The following is a 21,754-nucleotide window of genomic DNA, read 5'->3' on the forward strand; positions in this document are numbered from 1 at the left end:
TTGTGCTTTCCTGCACTCTGACATTGTCTGCCTCCATGCATTCGTCTGTGCTCTGACAGTGTGGGAGGACACCATGAGCTCAGAGAACATTTCATCACGAGTGCGTTTTTTTCGCCTTCTAATCTTCACTAGCCTCTGGGAAGGAGAAGATCCTGTGATCATTGAAACACATGCAGTTGGTGGAGAAAAAAAAAGGGACAGTGGTATTTAAAAAGACACATTTTATAGAACAATGGGTACACTCTTTCACGGTAAACCTTGTTGTTAACATTACATACACAGCACATGTGCTTTCGTTCCAAGGTCACATTTTGCCTCCCCCCAACACGTGGCTAGCCCCTCACCTCTCCCCGCCCCCCGGCTAACAGCGGGGAACATTTCTGTTCAGCCACAGGCAAACAGCCCAGCAGGAACGGGCACCTCTGCATGTCCCCTTAAGAAAAGCACCCTATTTCAACCAGGTGACCATGAATGATATCACTCTCCTGAGGATAACACAAAGAGATAAAGAATGGATGTTGTTTGAATGCCAGCAAACATACACTGCAATGCTTTGTTCTACAATGATTCCCGAGTACGTGCTACTGGCCTGGTGTGGTAAAGTGTCCTACCATGGTGGGTGGAATAAGGCTGCCCTCCCCAGAAACCTTTTGCAAAGGCTTTGGGAGTACATCCAGGAGAGCCGCAAATGCCAGGGCAAATTAATCATTAAACATGCTTGCTTTTAAACCATGTATAGTATTTTAAAAGGTACACTCACCAGAGGTCCCTTCTCCGCCTGGCGGGTCCGGGAGGCAGCCTTGGGTGGGTCCGGGGGGGACTGCCTCCAAGTCCAGGGTGAGAAACAGTTCCTGGCTGTTGGGAAAACCGGTTTCTCCACTTGCTTGCTGTGAGCTATCTACAACCTCATCATCATCTTCCTCGTCCCCAAAACCTGCTTCTGTGTTGCCTCCATTGAAGGAGTCAAACAACACGTCTGGGATAGTGGTGGCTGAACCCCCTAAAATGGCATGCAGCTCATCATAGAAGAGGCATGTTTGGGGCTCTGACCTGGAGCAGCTGTTTGCCTCTCTAGTTTTCTGGTAGGCTTGTCTCAGCTCCTTCAGTTTCACGTGGCACTGCTTCGGGTCCCTGTTATGGCCTCTGTCCTTCATGCCCTGGGAGATTTTGACAAAAGTTTTGGCATTTCGAAAACTGGAACGGAGTTCTGATAGCACGGATTCCTCTCCCCATACAGTGATCAGATCCCGTACCTCCCGTTCGGTCCATGCTGGAGCTCTTTTGCGATTCTGGGACTCCATCATGGTCACCTCTGCTGATGAGCTCTGGCCAGCATCGCAAGCTGCAGGTGACCATGCAAACAGGAAATTGAAATTCAAAAGTTTGCGGGCCTTTTCCTGTCTACCTGGCCAATGCATCTGAGTTGAGAGTGCTGTCCAGAGCGGTCACAATAGAGCACTCTGGGATAGCTCCTGGAGGCCAATACCATCTTATTGCGTCCACAGTACCCCAAATTAGACCTGGCAAGGCCGATTTAAGCACTAATCCACTTGTCAGAGGTGGATTAAGGAAATCGATTTTAAGAGCCCTTTAAGTCGAAAAAAAGGGCTTCATCGTGTGGACGGGTGCAGGTTTACATCGATTTAACGCTGCTAAATTCGACCTAAACTCCTAGTGTAGACCAGGGCTCAGGCATGCACACAGATCTAAAAACACAATCAAGCTTTAAAATAGTCTGGCATTTCTGGTTTATGTGAGTTCCCACTGGTGCAGTAGGCCAGGTCTCTTAGGGCAGAATTCTCAATCTTTTCTTTTCTGAGCCCCCCCCCGCACGTCCAACATGCTATAAAAACTCCAGAGCCCAGCAGGGAGGAGGGGGCCCTCGAGGCTCCAGGCCGGGGGTGGCATTGGGGGGTGGCCTCGGGGGGTGGCCTCAGGCATAGGCATAGTTTGACTTCTATTTTGTGGGGGCAGGGGCCGGCAGGGCATGGGCCAACTCCAGACATTGGGGCCCGGGGAGTGAGTGTCACCTTCATCCCCGCCTCACCTCAACAATCCACACAGCCTATCTGGGTTGGGGGCGGGGGGCAACCAAAAATTATAACTCAAAGGGGGAGGTGGCTCAGCTCAAAAAGTTTGAGAACAGCTCATGTTGCAGGGAGGGATAACTGGGGGCTGTGTACTGGCAGGGGGTAGCTCAGGTTGCAGCGAGGAGGGTAGTTAGAGGTGGTAGGTAGGGGGTGTGAGGGCAGGGGCATAGCTCAGGGTGTAGGGAGGTGGTAGCTAGGGGCTGTGTGCGGGCAGGGGTGTAGCTCAGGGTGCAGGGAGGTGGTAGCTAGGGCAGTTTATGGTCAAGGGGGGTAGCTCAGGATGAAGGGAAGGGCTAGCTAGGGGCTGTGGTCCCTGTGTGGTCGCTGCTCCCTGAGGGTTCTGCCAGCCCCCGAGATGGGTCCCCCCCACCACCTGGCCAACTCTTACTGGCTGTGTGAACAATCAAAGGGGGCTGGGAGCTGAGGAGCAGCTGCAACCCTGGGCACCACCAGCAGGAGAAGTTGCGGGGGGTTGCCTGCTCCATAGCATCAGCCAGAGCAGCAGCTGCCCTGCACTGCCCCACTCTAGCTTCCCACCTCCAACCTTGTGAGCCTGGATAGCTCAGTTGGTAGAGCATCAGACTTTTAATCTGAGGGTCCAGGATTCAATTCCCTGGTCAGGTGATGAACTGTTTCCCAAGATCTTAAAAGTCTCTCTCTTTTTTTCCTTTCTGGGTTGGGGAGGCATAGCTCAGTGGTTTGAGCATTGGCCTGCTAAACTCAGGGTTGTGAGCTCAATCCGGGAGGGGGCCATTTAGGGATCTGGGCCAAAAAAAATGTGGGGATTGGACTAGATGACCTCCTGAGGTCCCTTCCAACCCAGATATTCTATGATTTTATAAACCTAGCCAGGGAGCGGGCCTCGGGGGCAGGAGAAGGGGAGGAGGTGAGGGTTGTGTGGAGCCTGGCTCTGGGTAAAGCACTGCAGTTTGAAGGGGAAATGCACCCTGTCTCCCCAACTCCACCCAGGGTCTCAGGGCTTCTGCCCCGTGGAGAGCATCAGGACTCAGGGCTCCAGGATTCAGTGCCATGGAGCCCCATGGGGTGTGGGGGGCACCAGGGCTTCAGCCCTGCAGGGGAGCCAGGGCTCAGGGCTCAGGGCTCCCAGCTTCAGCCCTGTAGGGTGGCACAGGGGCTCCATGGCCCCCCTAAAAGAGCTCACAGACCCCCAGTTGAGAACAGCTGTCTTGGGGTATGTCTACACTGCAATTAAACACTTGTGCCTGGCCCATGCCAGCTGACTTGGGCTTGCGAGGCTCAAGGGCTGCTTAACTGCAGTGTATATGTTGGGGCTCGAGCTACAGCCCAAGTTCTGAGACCCTCCCACCTTGCAGAGCTCTGGAGCCCAGGCTCCAACCCAAGCCCAAACATCTACTCCACAATTAAACAGCCCATGAGCCCCACAAGCCTGAGTCAGCTGGCATGGGCCAGTCACAAGTGTTTAATTGCAGTGTAGACATACCCTCATATTGGTACAAGGGCTATATTTTTCTTTTATTTCCCTGTGTGGCTGTACAAACCAAATCCAGGCTGCCATATTTTCAAGATGTTAGGTTTGATAAAGAGAGGTGGATCACTGGGCACTTTGCCACAGGGCTACAATGAAAATTGTGCACCACAGGTTTAGAAGAGCGGCATCACTTCGTCGGATCCATATCTGTTTTAGAACAGTTCAGCTGTGAAAAGAAGTGGAGTCAGGTGTGCGTTCTCCCTCCCTTGCGCATACTACAGAAACGCACCATTCACAGAGCTGTTTGGTGCTCCTAGCATGCTTGCAAGTCACCTTTCAGACACACCCAAAAGTGTTCCAAATGTTTAGATTACAGTTTTACTCTGCACCATGTGAGTCTACAACTAACAAACAATGTTTCAGTCAATGGATGGAGGCTGCAGGAGTAGCATGACAGCCAACACTTTGTCAATGCACCAGGAACTGAACTGACGATTTCCAAAACTAAAATGTGAGCTGTTATAGCCTGAGCTAAAGAACCAAGGCTTTCTTCTTAGTGCAGTAACAAACTTAACATCCCCTATAGATTGGAACAGACAAGGACCTGTAATATACACTCATAGGCGGGTTATAATGGCACAAACAGTTCAAGGTAGGACAAAGGTAATGTTGTTGTTTTAATACTATTTGAAAAAGCCCCAAATGTTACTGAATGACCAATAATGATCTTGAAGGAATTAAATTTTACAAAATTACGATTTACAGTTAATGTATCGTTAATTTCAGCCAAATGCACACTTTGTGCAAATATGAAATCCTTTCCTTCTAGGTAATTGGGTTCTGCTGAGCTTCAGAAAATACAAACAATGAAAACAAAAACATAATATCTATTGGTAATGTCATGCAAATTGGCAGATAGGCAGTAAATCATAGCAGTACCTAAAAGTTTCCGCTAAGTGCGCCTACAATTGTTGTTCTCCTTTGGGGCAAAATATCTCTGTGGTTATTGCTTCTAGCTTTGACAGATGAGATGTAGAAAGAGGATGGGAGAGGGGGAAGAGAGACATTTAAGATTTTTGTTTCTACAGTACATTTATTTTGGTTGGAAACCAACAATGTACATGGCAAATTAAAGTGACAGCTGTGGCATTTCCAATTTCCCTGTATTTTCAGATTTTGTGATTGTGAATTCATTAGACTGCTCTTCAATTTCACATCCAAATTTATTTCTGCTATGCATCAATAGCTGATGTACATTTGCATATAGAAAAGGAGTACTTGTGGCACCTTAGAGACTAACAAATTTATTTGAGCATAAGCTTTCGTGAGCTACAGCTCACTTCATCGGAAGCATTCATTGGGAAATACAGTGGGGAGATTTTATATACCCAGAGAACATGAAACAATGGGTGTTACCATACACACTGTAACAAGAGTGATCAGGTGAGGTGAGCTATTACCAGCGGGCGGGGGGAAAGGGGGGAAACCTTTTGTAGTGATAATCAAGGTGGGCCATTTCTAGCAGTTGACAAGAAATGTGTGAGGAACTGGGGGGGGGGGGGGGGAATAAACATGGGGAAATAGTGTTACTTTGTGTAATGACACATCCACTCCCCATCTTTATTCAAGCCTCAGTTAATTGTATCCAGTTTGCAAATTAATTCCAATTCAACATTATAACAACTCTGCCTCATGGCATGCTGCTGGTGCTCAGAGATTTCAATGCTGTGACTGGCTGTGATCAAACTGGGACGAAACTGTGAAAGGTCCCTTTGATTTGGGTTTCCCAAGTGACCTCACCACCCAGCTTTTGACATTTTGTGCTGCCAAGGGCTTGTTTGTTATGGGCTTCTGGTTTAGGCGCCTTAAAAACCACCACTGGATCTCGATTCCAAACAGTAGATATGTCATGAAGGAAATGCACCACATGCTTGTCAGAAATGGCTCCACAGTGAATTCTCACCGGATCTTTGGCAGTGCAGAAGCACCAGCAAACTCAGACCATAGACTAGTTTTCACTCAGCTCTTGCTGGCTCTTCCAACTTCTCACAAGCCAGATGTTCACCAACAGTACAAAGTCCATCATCTTTCTGAGGATCCTGTTGTAGTCATGCAATACACACAGGGCATCAGGGATCAGATAAGTAACCCTGGTATCCTTTTGGATGACAGGGAGATCACCTGGAGTGGTATATGTAACACTATATCACATGTTGCCTCTGGAACAATTGGCTTCAAATGGTTGGGCAAGAAGCCTCGGCTTTCTGAAGAGGCCTTTGATACGTGAGCAAAAAAGGCAGATGCATGCAAGCAGGGAGATGTCCAAGAATGTAAATGGCTGAAACGCATTTTCTGGGCCGTGGCAAAAACATGACTGTGAAATCTTACAGCTACATCAACTCCCTGGCTGATGAAGCAGAGGATAGGCTAAAGTACAACAATCTGCATCCTGCCTACAGAGCTATCACGTGCCTGGCTGGCAGCCATAAACAGCCTTCTAACATCCTCATTATGAAACCAGACGGCTCTCCCAGCTCATTGACAGATGAGGTCCTGGACAGATGGAAAACACATTATAAAGGCATGCTGAACCATAGACCTGCTGATGAATGTCTAGCGCTACGTGACCTGGCAAACTGCACAGCTGCAGATCCAGGGACAAACACTGATCCTCTGTCACTCTAAGTAGTATGAAAGGCCACTCAAAAGTTATGGAATGGATATACCACTGGACCTGATGGTATTCCACCCAACCTGCTCAAAGATGCCTTGGAATCAATGAGCATCGGCCTGCATCAGCTGTACTCAAAAGTGAAGTCATCAGGCAAAGAACCAGCAGAATGGAAAGATGGTATCATAGTGTCCCTGAACAAGGGCAAAGAATCTCTCATTAAGTGTGGCAGTTTGTGATGCATGGCCAGAAAGGGTTAAACACCCTGAAAAATAAATAATCCTCAAAAGACATGTGGGGAGATAATGTTTGTGTTTTTTTGTGTGTATATATATATATATAGAGAGAGAGAGAGCAGGGTCAACAATATAATCAACAGTCCCTGTCTATGTTCACCTTTTAGTTAATAAGAATTGGCTGCAGCATGTATTTGGGTAAGATCTGGAATATTCAATAACATTGGAGGTAATGTGTCCGATCCTTTGGGATTTGTAGAACCTTTTCTTTTATATGATGAAATAAGATTTTCAGGAATTTTCATCATATTTGACTTAGGTACCTGGATGGAGGCCTAAGGCTGGATCACTGTGTTGTTTGGACTTCTGAGTGACCAGTAAGGTAATAAAGAAGCTATTTTATGCTTGGTAAATCTAAGTATTGTAATATCCACCAGCTTTTTGGGGATTGTATGCCCTTTCTTTGCAGTTCACCCAAACTGAGTGACCTCGGCTGGCCCCCACTGGGACCCTGGTCACACCAGGGCAAAGAATCTCTCATTAAGTGTGGCAGCTACAGTAATATGATCTCATTGTATCCAGCCCTGGAAAGGTCTTTGCTCACATTCTGCTTGGTAGGCTGCAGCTGCTTCTTAACAGACTTTGTCACCTACAGCAATCAGGTTTCACTACAGGGCAGTCAACAATGTTTCTTACTCTCCAGCTTCTGGCAGGGCTGCACTGAGAATTTAATTACCAGTTTCATGTGGCATATATAGACATCAAAGCGGCTTCTGATTGAGTCAACAGGTCAGCACTTTGGCTCACACTTAAAGTAACTGGTATTCCAAATATTCTGCTAAATCTGGTGTGTGATCTTCAAACCAGTACCAGTGCGAGCGTGTGCACTGGTTCATGGCTTTTGCCGTGTTTCTACACAAACTCAGGTGTGCAGCAAAGATTCAGTCTTTCCCTGACATTGTTTTGTCAAGCTATCGACTGGATATTAAAATTTGCCAGTCCCCATGTCGCAATCACAGTTGGTCAAGAAGTGTTTACCGACCAAGACTACACTGATAATGCTACCGTGCATTTGGAGAAGTCGGAGATTTTCAGTCCCACTGTCCAAGGTCTCCAAGATGCCAGGGTTGAACATCTTATGGCAGAAGACCAGGGTCCAAAACCTCAGAGCTGGGACACCAGAAACCCTGGTGCAGGTGGAGTCAAGTACCATGGAGAGTGTTTGATGAGTTCATCTACCTAGGCTGCAAGCAGATTTTAAATGGTCACAGCAAACTGAACATTCTTTGATTCTTTGATAGTTTTTGCTGCCTCTGCATTAAGTTCATGTCTCGCTTATGGACACAAACACATCTTTGCACTGAGACGAAGTTCAGAGATTGATTAAACCTGTGAACTAGCTGTATTGCTAAACACGTCAGAAGCCAGGACCCTCTTACAGACAGATTTGGAGCAGCTAGAGGCATTCCATATGAGCTGTCTGCACTAAATCCTGACATAGAGTGGTTTGAGTTTGTGCAAAACGTCATCATCTCACAGAGATCTGGCCTTCCTTCTGTTGCTCACTATACTCAAAGCGGCCTTGCATGTTCTTCGGACGTAGCTAGGATGGACAAAACACTCCAGCATGCTGTGCTCTCAAACTCTCCATTGATGCAAGAATGGGTGCGTGCCCCAATCTTGTCACTGCCTGCAGGGTCACCCCAGAGATTCGTGGGTTTGCAGGATTGAGCCAGATCTGGAAACTTCACTACATGATGTCTATTGCTACCCCATCAACTGTGGTCACTCTGGCTGGCACAATAGTCCTCCGTAGACCTTATGTGTTTCATAATGATCTCTTTCCCCCTCCTCTCTCATCTGTGTCTGTACACAGAAGTTGAGCCTTTTCCCCAGTGGTTGAGGGTACTATGCCCTGTTGTTTCTGTGTCCTATCTCAGGATTGCTTGCATGGAGTGGATTTCTTCATTCTACACCAATATATGTATTCAGACATTTTCAGGCAAAAGAAATTCTCCAACCATAAATATTAGATCCAAAACTTGAGCCAAACCATACATTTAAAATGCTGTACCATATTGCAAGCACCTTTGTGTCTCAGAAATCCATCGAAAACAACATGCAGGCATTACAGAATTGTGTACTCTTAGAACATGACCGTAAAATCAAGCACTCTCTTCTTAAATAGTAATACTATTTCAATATTTTACTTTCTTCTCTCTCTTTGATATATTAAGTACTCGAATTAAACATTAGCCTGATTTATCAGTGCTTTTGTGAAAAATTTCACAAAGATGAAAATATGCATTGCAAACACTTGGCAACATGACAAAGCACTCACTGAACAATAAAGGGACATCAGCTCTCATTTACTAGCCAGTTGCCAAGTCTGTGGGAAGAAGAGGATAGGGGGAAGAGGCTGAATTTTATTTGCTATTCAAACTTAATTAGAACCACAAATTTATATTTCAAACAATAGTGAGGTAAAGATGAAAAGTAAAAAAACCAAACAAACAGAAAACTGAACTGAAGGATTTTTAAAGTTGGTATCTGATTTTTTCTTAGAAGTAAATGCCCTTTTATCAAGCTGTAAATAGCTCCTTCGAGTAGAAGTATGCACAATTCAATTTTTAAAGTAGGAAAGACAGTTTTGTCATATTGGTGTCTTGTCTGTAGCTTTAATGCTCAGTTCTGCCATGGACAAACATGGTATTGTGAGGTTCCTCCCATAAAAAGCTCAGACACTATGGTGATGGAACAAGAGAGTGAGTTTGCAGTCATGACTTCAACAGCACTACTCACAGTGTGTAGTTAACCACATATATGTATTTGCAGGAATGGAGCCTAAGAAGACAAGCAAATTATCAGGGATGGAGAAGGATACAATCAAAATAGATACCATGTTTATGTATAGCATATTTGTTTACATATGTTATGCATATTGTGGGTTTTTAAAAAATAGATAAATAAATGCACAGCAACTATTCCCGAATGCCCCAAGCTTTAACCTTTCCTGTATATATCACAGAAAGAGGGGGTCTTGAGGAGGGATTAGAAGAAAAGTGTAGTGGCTCTGTAGATCAGTTCATGACGGGTGTTTCACGTGTAGTGGGAAGCCTGGAAGAAGACAAACATGACTGTGGGGAAAAAAGATGGTCAAGAGTTGTAATATCATTGGTAGAACAAAGGGGTTTGATGGTGGAGTAAGAGACACCACTGGTTAAACAGAGAGGGGGTGGGGGAACCCGTGAAGGGTCTTGAAAGCAAAGAGAAGTTTGAACGTGATACAGTGAATAAGGGGGAGCCAATAGAGAGATTTGAGGCTGGAAGTGAAATGCTTAGAACAAGAAAAAAGGAAGATCTTAGTATTGCATTTTCAATGGAGTGGACGGGTGCAATGTGAGTTTAAGGGAGGTTAGAGAGAAAGAAGTGCTATGCACCAAGATGGAAGATTTATCACCTTTTTTGACATACCACTGTAAATATCTTACAGAAAGCTATAAAACTACTCTACTTGTTGCACCCTGAAGTTTCATGATAGAGGAAAAGCCATCTAGTTAATCCGAAAGATCTGAGAGGTCAGGGCTGAGGGCTTCCCCAGAAGACCTCAGAGAAAATTGGTTGCATGATGCAAAACTTCCCTCTCCTGAATACTTCAAAAAGATAGGGAATGGTAGTGCTCAGTGCCTATCTGAGGGTAAATCTACACTACAGCTAGGAGTTCTAGTACACACGTTCTAGCTCTGCTCGAGCTAGGGCACTAACAATAGCAGTATAGCTGGGAGTAGCATGGGCTACAGTTCCGACTAGCCCTCTGAATACAAACCCACCCGGACCCTCTGGGGACATACTCAGATGGCTAGCCCAAGCTGTTGCCTGCGTTACACCTGGCTACACTGAGAAGTATTTTTAGCATGCTAGCTCAAGCAAAGCTAGTGCATATCTGTGTACCTGAGTTGAGAAACATGTTCCCAGCTGCAGGTTAGTTGTAACCTGAGAAAGGTCTGCTGAGTTCCCAGCTGCGATAGCTCATGGGGAGTGGTAGATAATACAGGGCTAATGTAGTGCCCATCTTTAGAAAAGGGAAGGAGGAGGATCCTGGGAACTGCAGGCCAGTCAGCCTCACCTCAGTCCCTGGAAAAATCATGGAGCAGGTCCTCAAGGAATCAATTCTGAAGCACTTAGAGGAGAGGAAAGTGATCAGGAACAGTCAGCATGGATTCACCAAGGGCAAGTCATGCCTGACTAATCTAATTGCCTTCTGTGATGAGATAACTGGCTCTGTGGATGAGGGGAAAGCAGTGGTCATGTTGTTCCTTGACTTTAGCAAAGCTTTTGCCATGGTCTCCCACAGTATTCTTGCCAGCAAGTTAAAGAAGTATGGGCTGGATGAATAGACTATAAGGTGGATAGAAAGTTGGCTAGATTGTCAGGCTCAACGGGTAGTGATCAATGGCTCCATGTCTAGTTGGCAGCCGGCATCAAGCGGAGTGCCTCAAGGGTCGGTCCTTGGGCCGGTTTTGTTCAATATCTTCATAAATGATCTGGAGGATGGTGTGGATTGCACCCTCAGCAAGTTTGCAGATGACACTAAACTGGGAGGAGAGGTAGATACGCTGGAGGGTAGGGATAGGATACAGAGGGCCCTAGACAGATTGGAGGACTGGCCAAAAGAAATCTGATGAGGTTGAACAAGGACAAGTGCAGAGTCCTGCACTTAGGACGGAAGAATCCCATACACCGCTACAGATGAGGGACTGAATGGTTAGGCAGCAGTTTGGCAGAAAAGGACCTAGGGGTTACAGTGGACGAGAAGATGGATATGAGTCAACAGTGTGCCCTTGTTGCCAAGAAGGCCAATGGCATTTTGGGATGTATATGTAGAGGCATTGCCAGCAGATTGAGGGACGTGATCGTTCCCCTCTATTCGACATTGGTGAGGCCTCATCTGGAGTACTGTGTCCAGTTTTGGGCCCCACTCTACAAGAAGGATGTGGAAAAATTGGAAAGAATCCAGTGGAGGGCAACAAAAATGATTAGAGGACTGGAACACATGACTTATGAGGAGAGGCTGAGGGAACTGGGATTGTTTAGTCTGCAGAAGAGAAGAATGAGGGGGGATTTGATAGCTGCTTTCAACTACCTGAAAGGGGGGTTCCAAAAAGGATGGATCGAGACTGTTCTCAGTGGTAGCTGATGACAGAACAAGGAGTAATGGTCTCAAGTTGCAGTGGGGGAGGTTTACGTTGGATATTAGGAAAAACTTTTTCACTAGGAGGGTGGTGAAACACTGGAATACGTTACCAGGGAGGTGGTGGAATCTCCTTCCTTAGATATTATTAAGGTCAGGCTTGACAAAGCCCTGGCTGGGATGATTTAGTTGTGGATTGGTCCTGCTTTGAGCAGGGGGTTGGACTAGATGACCTCCTGAGGTCCCTTCCAACCCTGATATTCTATGATTCTACGAACACAGTACCCAGTGCCAGCCACCTAAGCTACCTGGTGAAAAGGAGCACGCTCTTCTCACAGGCGGCAGTACCTAACTCTGCCTCCTTGTATATGTATATATGTATATGTATAAGTAGGAGTACACACAGAGATATATACACACACCCCTAAAGAATTTGCTAGCTCAAAATATGGAAGGAGAAGGGACTGCTGCCTAACATTACAGATTTTATGATCATGATACCAGAACAAACAAAAAAGAGCATTCTACAAATTTCATATTAATGTTTGACTCTGCAACATAGGGCTTATTGGGGAAAACCAGAGCAAGATGGGAAACTGATCTGGGGATAGAATATCTTCTACAGGTATGAGATAATGCACAAACATGAAACAAACATTAATTTTTAATTTTCTGCACAGAAAATATCTTGTGCCAAAAATAGTACACTAAGTAAATCAAAGGAACTCAATATACTGATTCAGGCAACTTCCGGCACACGGAATGGGCATGTAAGATAATACTGGATTCAGAAAATTATTGCTTCCAAGATCTGATGGATATAAATGATTTGACAGAAGCCTCTCTGTTAAAAAAAAATAAAAAATCAGAGATAACAGACACTTTTCAAAAGAAATGTATGGCTAAGCAAGGGGTGAACAGATTCAACAGGTTAGAAGAAGAAAAACTTTTTAATATTAATTTTACTTTTTTAAAATATTAAGTTTTCTTTATCAATACCAAGTAGATTACAGGTGGAGGAGGGTGGATGGGTTTCTTCCTCTAAGCAGAGGAGGAGGTAAAAGGAAGTTTGGGGGAGATTCAGGTGGTTAGAAACTGGACATTCAGTGGAGTGGGCAGATTGGGAGTGAGCAGGCCACAGAGCAGCATTGCTTTCATGACTCTCTCCCTGTGAAGATTAGAGTACTACGGTAAGGAGGAGCAAGCTACAGATACAGTAGAAACTGTAAGAAGCCCAAGAAAAATGAAAAAGTAATTAAAAGTAAAAGAAATGCAGGTGTTCACCCATTTAAAAAAATATTTAAACACAGAATAAATTTGCAAACTCACCTTCAAGTGAATGCATTACAGCCCCAGATCAGTTAGTTTCTCCAGTTCCCTATTTATCCCCTCTCTTGCCTGTTTGGTGTACACCTCTATGTTTCACACAACACACACAAAAGGATCACAGAGCCATTCTCTTTACCCTGAACTAGAAGACACTCCCACAAGAAGAGTTTCAGTTGGAGAATAAGGAGAGTTTTCTTATACAGCGACAAAGAAAGTTTTACATTGAAGGAAAAGGGTAACATTATTTAAAAGCTTTGTGCCCAGCCATCCTGCAATAGTTCTGTACCGCTCTGGTGGCAAAAAGCTGTCAGATTGCTGACTTAACCAATGGAGATTTCCCCTCTATACAGAGGAATCCCCCTGCGGATGTACTCAGATGGCTAGCCCAAGCTGCTGCCTCTGCTACACCTGACTACTGCAGCTCTTACCCTTCTCCCCTCTCACTCTGGCACTTCTCTGGCTGCCAGAACAACCTCAGGGGCTGCAGGCAGCCAATGTAGGTTTGAACAACCTTGAGGCACCAGAGAACCAAACTGGCGCTGAACGAGTGCTGAGTCAACTAGAGGATTAGGAGGGCACAAATACCACCTTTGTATCTCCTTCTGTCCCCCTGAGCTGTCCTGACAGCTCCTCTGCTGCAGCTGAGGACGTGGCCCTTTGATGCTAGGTTAATCTTCTCCTAACAGTACAAATGGAATTATTAGTTATTATATGCATTTATGTGCCACTGAGACATCTCATTTCATAGAAAGCTTGACCTTGAGATTTTCAGCCAATAGAGCCATCTGGGCTGTTGGAAAACCTTGTAATTTTTATATTTAGAGAGGGTCTATAGTGCTTTTATAAATTAGCCCAGTAGCAGCTAGATGGCATATTTTTAAAAACAGCAAAATAAGTCAAATATGAATATGGAAACAAAATGCTCTTTGGTGAATAAAAAAACACCCTATAATACTATTCATTATCAGGCCTTAGTCCTATTTACACATCCTTTCTATCACTTTGTGCTTTAGACTCCCACACAAGTGTAAATGTAGGGTAAAGGCCACTAAATATGCATTGTAGCAATACATTACAAATATTACAAAAATGTACATGTAAAGAACTTTGTGTGACAATTCATGGTTACTGACTGTCAGTGCATTTATTGGCCTCAGAATGTCTTGTGTGCTGTCTGAGGTATGGTTTGCTGGAAAGTGACCCACTGATCTGAGTATTGAGACATATGGAACCAGTGATTCTACAAATCATGCTGACTTTCTCCAGTACCTCTTCACTATCTTCACTACAGACTAGTCAAAACAACCACCATTCATCTGGACTCTCAGCCCTAACTTTGAGGGTTCAGACAAAATTATCTAAACCACTCCCATTCTGTTTTTAAAACCAAAACTCCATGTGGTAAGATAGCTGAAGAAGCCAAAATCATTTCTGATTTTTGCCAATTTCGAGTACTTAAACAATGGTATTTGGTCATTCAGTTCCTTTAGATTGATTTGAAAAATCCCATTCTAAATACATTTGCAAAGGCGGTAATTGTATAACAATTAAATAATAAAATGCCCACAGAAATGCTACTTCAGTTGAACAGTCAGGGTATAAGCTATATCTTTGCAACAAAAGAAAACAAAAATTGAAAAAAAAAACCCCTCTATTGGTTTGATGTTACCTTTCAAAAGTACTGCAGCTAAAGGCTGCCAGGGTATTTAACAAGACTGAAACTACTAAATAAGGCTTTTGATAGGACCATGATGTATTTTTCCCTTAAGTAATTCAATCCAATGTGTATTTAATGCAAGACAAGTGTTGCCTATAGCGGTAATAAATATAAAAGGATTAAAAAAAAGTGTATTCATTTGGAGAAGCTAACTGTTACTGCCTGTGCTTCAGAAATGACCCTTCTTTAACTTCTGGTGAAAGAAAAATTAATTGGAGTGAAGACAGTCACTGGCTGTGCTTTTACCAAAAGGAAAATGTAATTGCATTAAATTTAAATAGAACTAGGTACCCACTCCACCTTTCTGTAAGCTCAAACGGAACAATTTGTGAAGTGAGCGTGTTCGGCATTGTATAAGACACAAATAAAAATGACCCTGCCTCAGGGTTCTTGCAATCTAAGGGCCAAATCATACAAACACGCATTAAGGGGCTTAAAAGTGCTGCCTAAATTGGGAAGTCCCATTATGCAGTAAATGCATTCCTGTTAATAAGCATTTGCAAGCCATTCCCTAAAAGACAGAAAAAGATAAGACTACTATGAGACCCAGGAGGGTTATTAACTTTGAATTTTAAATATTTGGATTTAAAAAAAAAATTCTCCCAGTCTTCCACACAGCTCTATAATTGGCTTCCTTTTCTGTACCTTATTTTTGGGTGATCTCATCCACTGCCACAGTTTCCACTACAACCTCTACACTGTTGGCTCACAAATCTCCCTACCTCCATCCTCTGCATTTTTTAATGTCTTTCCAACATACCATTGTGGATGGCCAGCTGCCAGCTCAACCTCAACAGGGCAAAACTAATCTCAGTATGTCCAGTGTCCCCTCTTCTCCTTCTCACCAGTGCTGGTGAAGTCACCACCATCTTCACCTGCTCTCAGGCCGCAATTTTCAGTATTACATTTTATTCTTTTCTTTCCTTCTCCCCAGACATCAAAGCTATCACCAAATATCCCTCCATTGGCAACATTCTGAGAATCCAACTAGCCATTACTGCCTTGTAATCTCCTTTTCTCTGGCCCACCTGGTCCCCCTATCACTACACTTCAATCCACTCAACACCTAGCAGGTAAAATTATATATGAATATTTTTGCCAAAACACAGACTTCATTCCCTTCTGTGAATTGTTCCACTGACTTCCCCTTGCCTAGTGCACTGAGTGTAAACTTATGCTTGATTTCAAGGCAATGAACAACACTGCCAAAGGCTAACTCTTGGATCTTGTCTCTAATTGGGACCTCAGGTTTTCTAGCACACATTTTAACAATTTTTTCAACTGTCTCTCACTGAAATATCCATATATTCTAATGCATTTCATCAGGACTTGAATCTGCATCTGTTTTCTCTCCAAAAGTCCTCATTAATATATAACAATATATTCATTTTGTCTCTCTTAACTCCACAAAATTTATATATAAACATTTTAGAATTGTAGTCTAGGTTGAGAATTATCATATAATAATCCATAAGGTTCTAGGCATTAATTATTACACCATAATTATACATATAATTTCTTATGGGTTCATTTTCTGTATCTAAAAGGACAGAAAGAAAGAGTGCTTCAAAAGTAACTCTAATAATTAAAGGCCTTAGCTAGCCTGAAGTATACGTTTCAAGCCAGTCAAACTGGAAGTCTAGTGATATTGTCTGCACAGTTATTCTAGGTTTCAGAGGAACAGCCGTGTTAGTCTGTATTCGCAAAAAGAAAAGGAGTACTTGTGGCACCTTAGAGACTAACCAATTTATTTGAGCATGAGCTTTCGTGAGCCACAGCTCACTTCATCAGATGTGTACCGTGGAAACTGCAGCAGACTTTATATACACACAGAGGATATGAAACAATACCTCCTCCCACCCCACTGTCCTGCTGGTAATAGCTTATCTAAAGTGATCAGCAGGTGGGCCATTTCCAGCACAAATCCAGGTTTTCTCACCCTCCACCCCACCACAAAAATTCACTCTCCTGCTGGTGCTAGCCCATCCAAAGTGACAACTCTTTACATAATCAAGTCGGGCTATTTCCTGCATAGATCCAGGTTTTCTCACTTCCCCCCCACCCCCAAACACACACAAACTCACTCTCCTGCTGGTAATAGCTCATCTAAACTGACCACTCTCCAAGTTTAAATCCAAGTTAAACCAGAATATCGGGGGGGGGGGGGTTAGGAAAAAACAAGAGGAAACAGGCTACCTTGCATAGTGACTTAGCCACTCCCAGTCTCTATTTAAGCCTAAATTAATAGTATCCAATTTGCAAATGAATTCCAATTCAGCAGTTTCTCGCTGGAGTCTGGATTTGAAGTTTTTTTGTTTTAAGATAGCGACCTTCATGTCTGTGATTGCGTGACCAGAGAGATTGAAGTGTTCTCCGACTGGTTTATGAATGTTATAATTCTTGACATCTGATTTGTGTCCATTTATTCTTTTACGTAGAGACTGTCCAGTTTGACCAATGTACATGGCAGAGGGGCATTGCTGGCACATGATGGCATATATCACATTGGTGGATGTGCAGGTGAACGAGCCTCTGATAGTGTGGCTGATGTTATTAGGCCCTGTGATGGTGTCCCCTGAATAGATATGTGGGCACAATTGGCAACGGGCTTTGTTGCAAGGATAAGTTCCTGGGTTAGTGACTCTGTTGTGTGGTATGTGGTTGTTGGTGAGTATTTGCTTCAGGTTGCGGGGCTGTCTGTAGGCAAGGACTGGCCTGTCTCCCAAGACTTGTGAGAGTGTTGGGTCATCCTTTAGGATAGGTTGTAGATCCTTAATAATGCGTTGGAGGGGTTTTAGTTGGGGGCTGAAGGTGACCGCTAGTGGCGTTCTGTTATTTTCTTTGTTAGGCCTGTCCTGTAGTAGGTAACTTCTGGGAACTCTTCTGGCTCTATCAATCTGTTTCTTTACTTCTGCAGGTGGGTATTGTAGTTGTAAGAAAGCTTGACAGAGATCTTGTAGGTGTTTGTCTCTGTCTGAGGGGTTGGAGCAAATGCGGTTGTATCGCAGAGCTTGGCTGTAGACGATGGATCATGTGGTGTGGTCAGGGTGAAAGCTGGAGGCATGCAGGTAGGAATAGCGGTCAGTAGGTTTCCGGTATAGGGTGGTGTTTATGTGGCCATTGTTTATTAGCACTGTAGTGTCCAGGAAGTGGATCTCTTGTGTGGACTGGACCAGGCTGAGGTTGGTGGTGGGATGGAAATTGTTGAAATCATGGTGGAATTCCTCAAGGGCTTCTTTTCCATGGGTCCAGATGATGAAGATGTCATCAATATAGCGCAAGTAGAGTAGGGGCTTTAGGGGACGAGAGCTGAGGAAGCGTTGTTCTAAATCAGCCATAAAAATGTTGGCATACTGTGGGGCCATGCGGGTACCCATAGCAGTGCCGCTGATCTGAAGGTATACATTGTCCCCAAATGTGAAATAGTTATGGGTAAGGACAAAGTCACAAAGTTCAGCCACCAGGTTAGCCGTGACATTATCGGGGATAGTGTTCCTGACGGCCTGTAGTCCATCTTTGTGTGGAATGTTGGTGTAGAGGGCTTCTATATCCATAGTAGCCAGGATGGTGTTATCAGGAAGATCACCGATGGATTGAAGTTTCCTCAGGAAGTCAGTGGTGTCTCGAAGGTAGCTGGGAGTGCTGGTAGCGTAGGGCCTGAGGAGGGAGTCTACATAGCCAGACAATCCTGCTGTCAGGGTGCCAATGCCTGAGATGATGGGGCGCCCAGGATTTCCAGGTTTATGGATCTTGGGTAGTAGATAGAATATCCCAGGTCGGGGTTCCAGGGGTGTGTCTGTGCGGATTTGATCTTGTGCTTTTTCAGGAAGTTTCTTGAGCAAATGCTGTAGTTGCTTTTGGTAACTCTCAGTGGGATCATAGGGTAATGGCTTGTACAAAGTGGTGTTGGAGAGCTGCCGAGCAGCCTCTTGTTCATATTCCGACCTATTCATGATGACAACAGCATCTCCTTTGTCAGCCAAAGGAGGTGCTGTTGTCATCATGAATAGGTCGGAATATGAACAAGAGGCTGCTAGGCAGCTCTCCAACACGAGTTTCTACAAGCCATTACCCTATGATCCCACTGAGAGTTACCAAAAGCAACTACAGCATTTGCTCAAGAAACTTCCTGAAAAAGCATAAGATCAAATCCGCACAGACACACCCCTGGAACCCCGACCTGGGATATTCTATCTACTACCCAAGATCCATAAACCTGGAAATCCTGGGCGCCCCATCATCTCAGGCATTGGCACCCTGACAGCAGGATTGTCTGGCTATGTAGACTCCCTCCTCAGGCCCTACGCTACCAGCACTCCCAGCTACCTTCGAGACACCACTGACTTCCTGAGGAAACTTCAATCCATCGGTGATCTTCCTGATAACACCATCCTGGCTACTATGGATGTAGAAGCCCTCTACACCAACATTCCACACAAAGATGGACTACAGGCCGTCAGGAACACTATCCCCGATAATGTCACGGCTAACCTGGTGGCTGAACTTTGTGACTTTGTCCTTACCCATAACTATTTCACATTTGGGGACAATGTATACCTTCAGATCAGCGGCACTGCTATGGGTACCCGCATGGCCCCACAGTATGCCAACATTTTTATGGCTGATTTAGAACAACGCTTCCTCAGCTCTCATCCCCTAAAGCCCCTACTCTACTTGCGCTATATTGATGACATCTTCATCATCTGGACCCATGGAAAAGAAGCCCTTGAGGAATTCCACCATGATTTCAACAATTTCCATCCCACCACCAACCTCAGCCTGGTCCAGTCCACACAAGAGATCCACTTCCTGGACACTACAGTGCTAATAAACAATGGTCACATAAACACCACCCTATACCGGAAACCTACTGACCGCTATTCCTACGTGCATGCCTCCAGCTTTCACCCTGACCACACCACACGATCCATCGTCTACAGCCAAGCTCTGCGATACAACCGCATTTGCTCCAACCCCTCAGACAGAGACAAACACCTACAAGATCTCTGTCAAGCTTTCTTACAACTACAATACCCACCTGCAGAAGTAAAGAAACAGATTGATAGAGCCAGAAGAGTTCCCAGAAGTCACCTACTACAGGACAGGCCTAACAAAGAAAATAACAGAACGCCACTAGCGGTCACCTTCAGCCCCCAACTAAAACCCCTCCAACGCATTATTAAGGATCTACAACCTATCCTAAAGGATGACCCAACACTCTCACAAGTCTTGGGAGACAGGCCAGTCCTTGCCTACAGACAGCCCCGCAACCTGAAGCAAATACTCACCAACAACCACATACCACACAACAGAACCACTAACCCAGGAACTTATCCTTGCAACAAAGCCCGTTGCCAATTGTGCCCACATATCTATTCAGGGGACACCATCACAGGGCCTAATAACATCAGCCACACTATCAGAGGCTCGTTCACCTGCACATCCACCAATGTGATATATGCCATCATGTGCCAGCAATGCCCCTCTGCCATGTACATTGGTCAAACTGGACAGTCTCTACGTAAAAGAATAAATGGACACAAATCAGATGTCAAGAATTATAACATTCATAAACCAGTCGGAGAACACTTCAATCTCTCTGGTCACGCAATCACAGACATGAAGGTCGCTATCTTAAAACAAAAAAACTTCAAATCCAGACTCCAGCGAGAAACTGCTGAATTGGAATTCATTTGCAAATTGGATACTATTAATTTAGGCTTAAATAGAGACTGGGAGTGGCTAAGTCACTATGCAAGGTAGCCTGTTTCCTCTTGTTTTTTCCTAACCCCCCCCCCCCCCGATATTCTGGTTTAACTTGGATTTAAACTTGGAGAGTGGTCAGTTTAGATGAGCTATTACCAGCAGGAGAGTGAGTTTGTGTGTGTTTGGGGGTGGGGGGGAAGTGAGAAAACCTGGATCTATGCAGGAAATAGCCCGACTTGATTATGTAAAGAGTTGTCACTTTGGATGGGCTAGCACCAGCAGGAGAGTGAATTTTTGTGGTGGGGTGGAGGGTGAGAAAACCTGGATTTGTGCTGGAAATGGCCCACCTGCTGATCACTTTAGATAAGCTATTACCAGCAGGACAGTGGGGTGGGAGGAGGTATTGTTTCATATCCTCTGTGTGTATATAAAGTCTGCTGCAGTTTCCACGGTACACATCTGATGAAGTGAGCTGTGGCTCACGAAAGCTCATGCTCAAATAAATTGGTTAGTCTCTAAGGTGCCACAAGTACTCCTTTTCTTTTTACAGTTATTCTAGTTGTTTACAGTTGTTTGTTTTGGGGATCTCTAGGACAATCAAAACCTTTACACACTGAGGTTTCACACAGAAGCTAAGTAACACGTGTATGCAACTGGGGAAAAGGAGGTTTAGGAGAATGCGTGTGAACTAAGCTCCTGTGCTCTATGACTGTCTTTCCTGGAACTGTTTCATAGCAGTTCCCAAACCTGTGTGTGGAATCCCCTTAGGTGGATTCAAGTCCTGGACAGTCTACAGGCCATGTACAAACATTTTATATAGTTGCTGGGTTTTGGGAAAGGAATGTGATGCAAGAAAATCTCCCCCATAACTATTCCAGGGGGAAGGAATACAAGTGAAGTCTCCTCGCAGCCCTGGTAGCCTTTTCTTTTTTAAAAAGATAGAAACAGGAACAATCTTAAACCTGATGGACATTCTTGTCCTTCATGCTGAGCCCTGAAATGGCTACCAAACAAGGAAGAGCCTATCTTTGGACTATATGGCTCTTTACATATGCTTGTCCAACTGACTGATAACTAACATGCTTTACATGACTCCAAATTTTAGAGAATGCATCCAGCAATCATCCCTTTTAACCAGCCAGGACTGAATCGGTGATTCTGCTCCGCGAAGGTGTTGTCATAGGCAGCCACATAATATTCAAGATATCCATCTCTTCACGATTACAGGGTGTTGTTGTTTTTCCTCCTTTTCCAGTACTCTCTTGTGTCCTGTCACTACAGATAGTGACCAACAGTTATTTTTAAGTAACCCTTCCAAATTATGCAACTATGTAGACAGAAGCACCCATACAGCCTGTTTGGGC

At 44.6% G+C, this 21,754-nt stretch overlaps 1 non-coding gene across 1 annotated transcript; it reads left to right on the top strand.

Moving 5' to 3' along the window:
• Positions 1 to 2,641: 2,641 nt before the first annotated feature.
• On the top strand, positions 2,642 to 2,714 carry TRNAK-UUU (transfer RNA lysine (anticodon UUU)). Its single transcript has one exon. It is a non-coding gene; the product is annotated as a tRNA-Lys (tRNA).
• Positions 2,715 to 21,754: the final 19,040 nt, after the last annotated feature.

The sequence above is a fragment of the Caretta caretta genome, chromosome 1 (assembly GCF_965140235.1).
Source record: "Caretta caretta isolate rCarCar2 chromosome 1, rCarCar1.hap1, whole genome shotgun sequence".
NCBI classification, from domain to species: Eukaryota; Metazoa; Chordata; order Testudines; family Cheloniidae; genus Caretta; species Caretta caretta.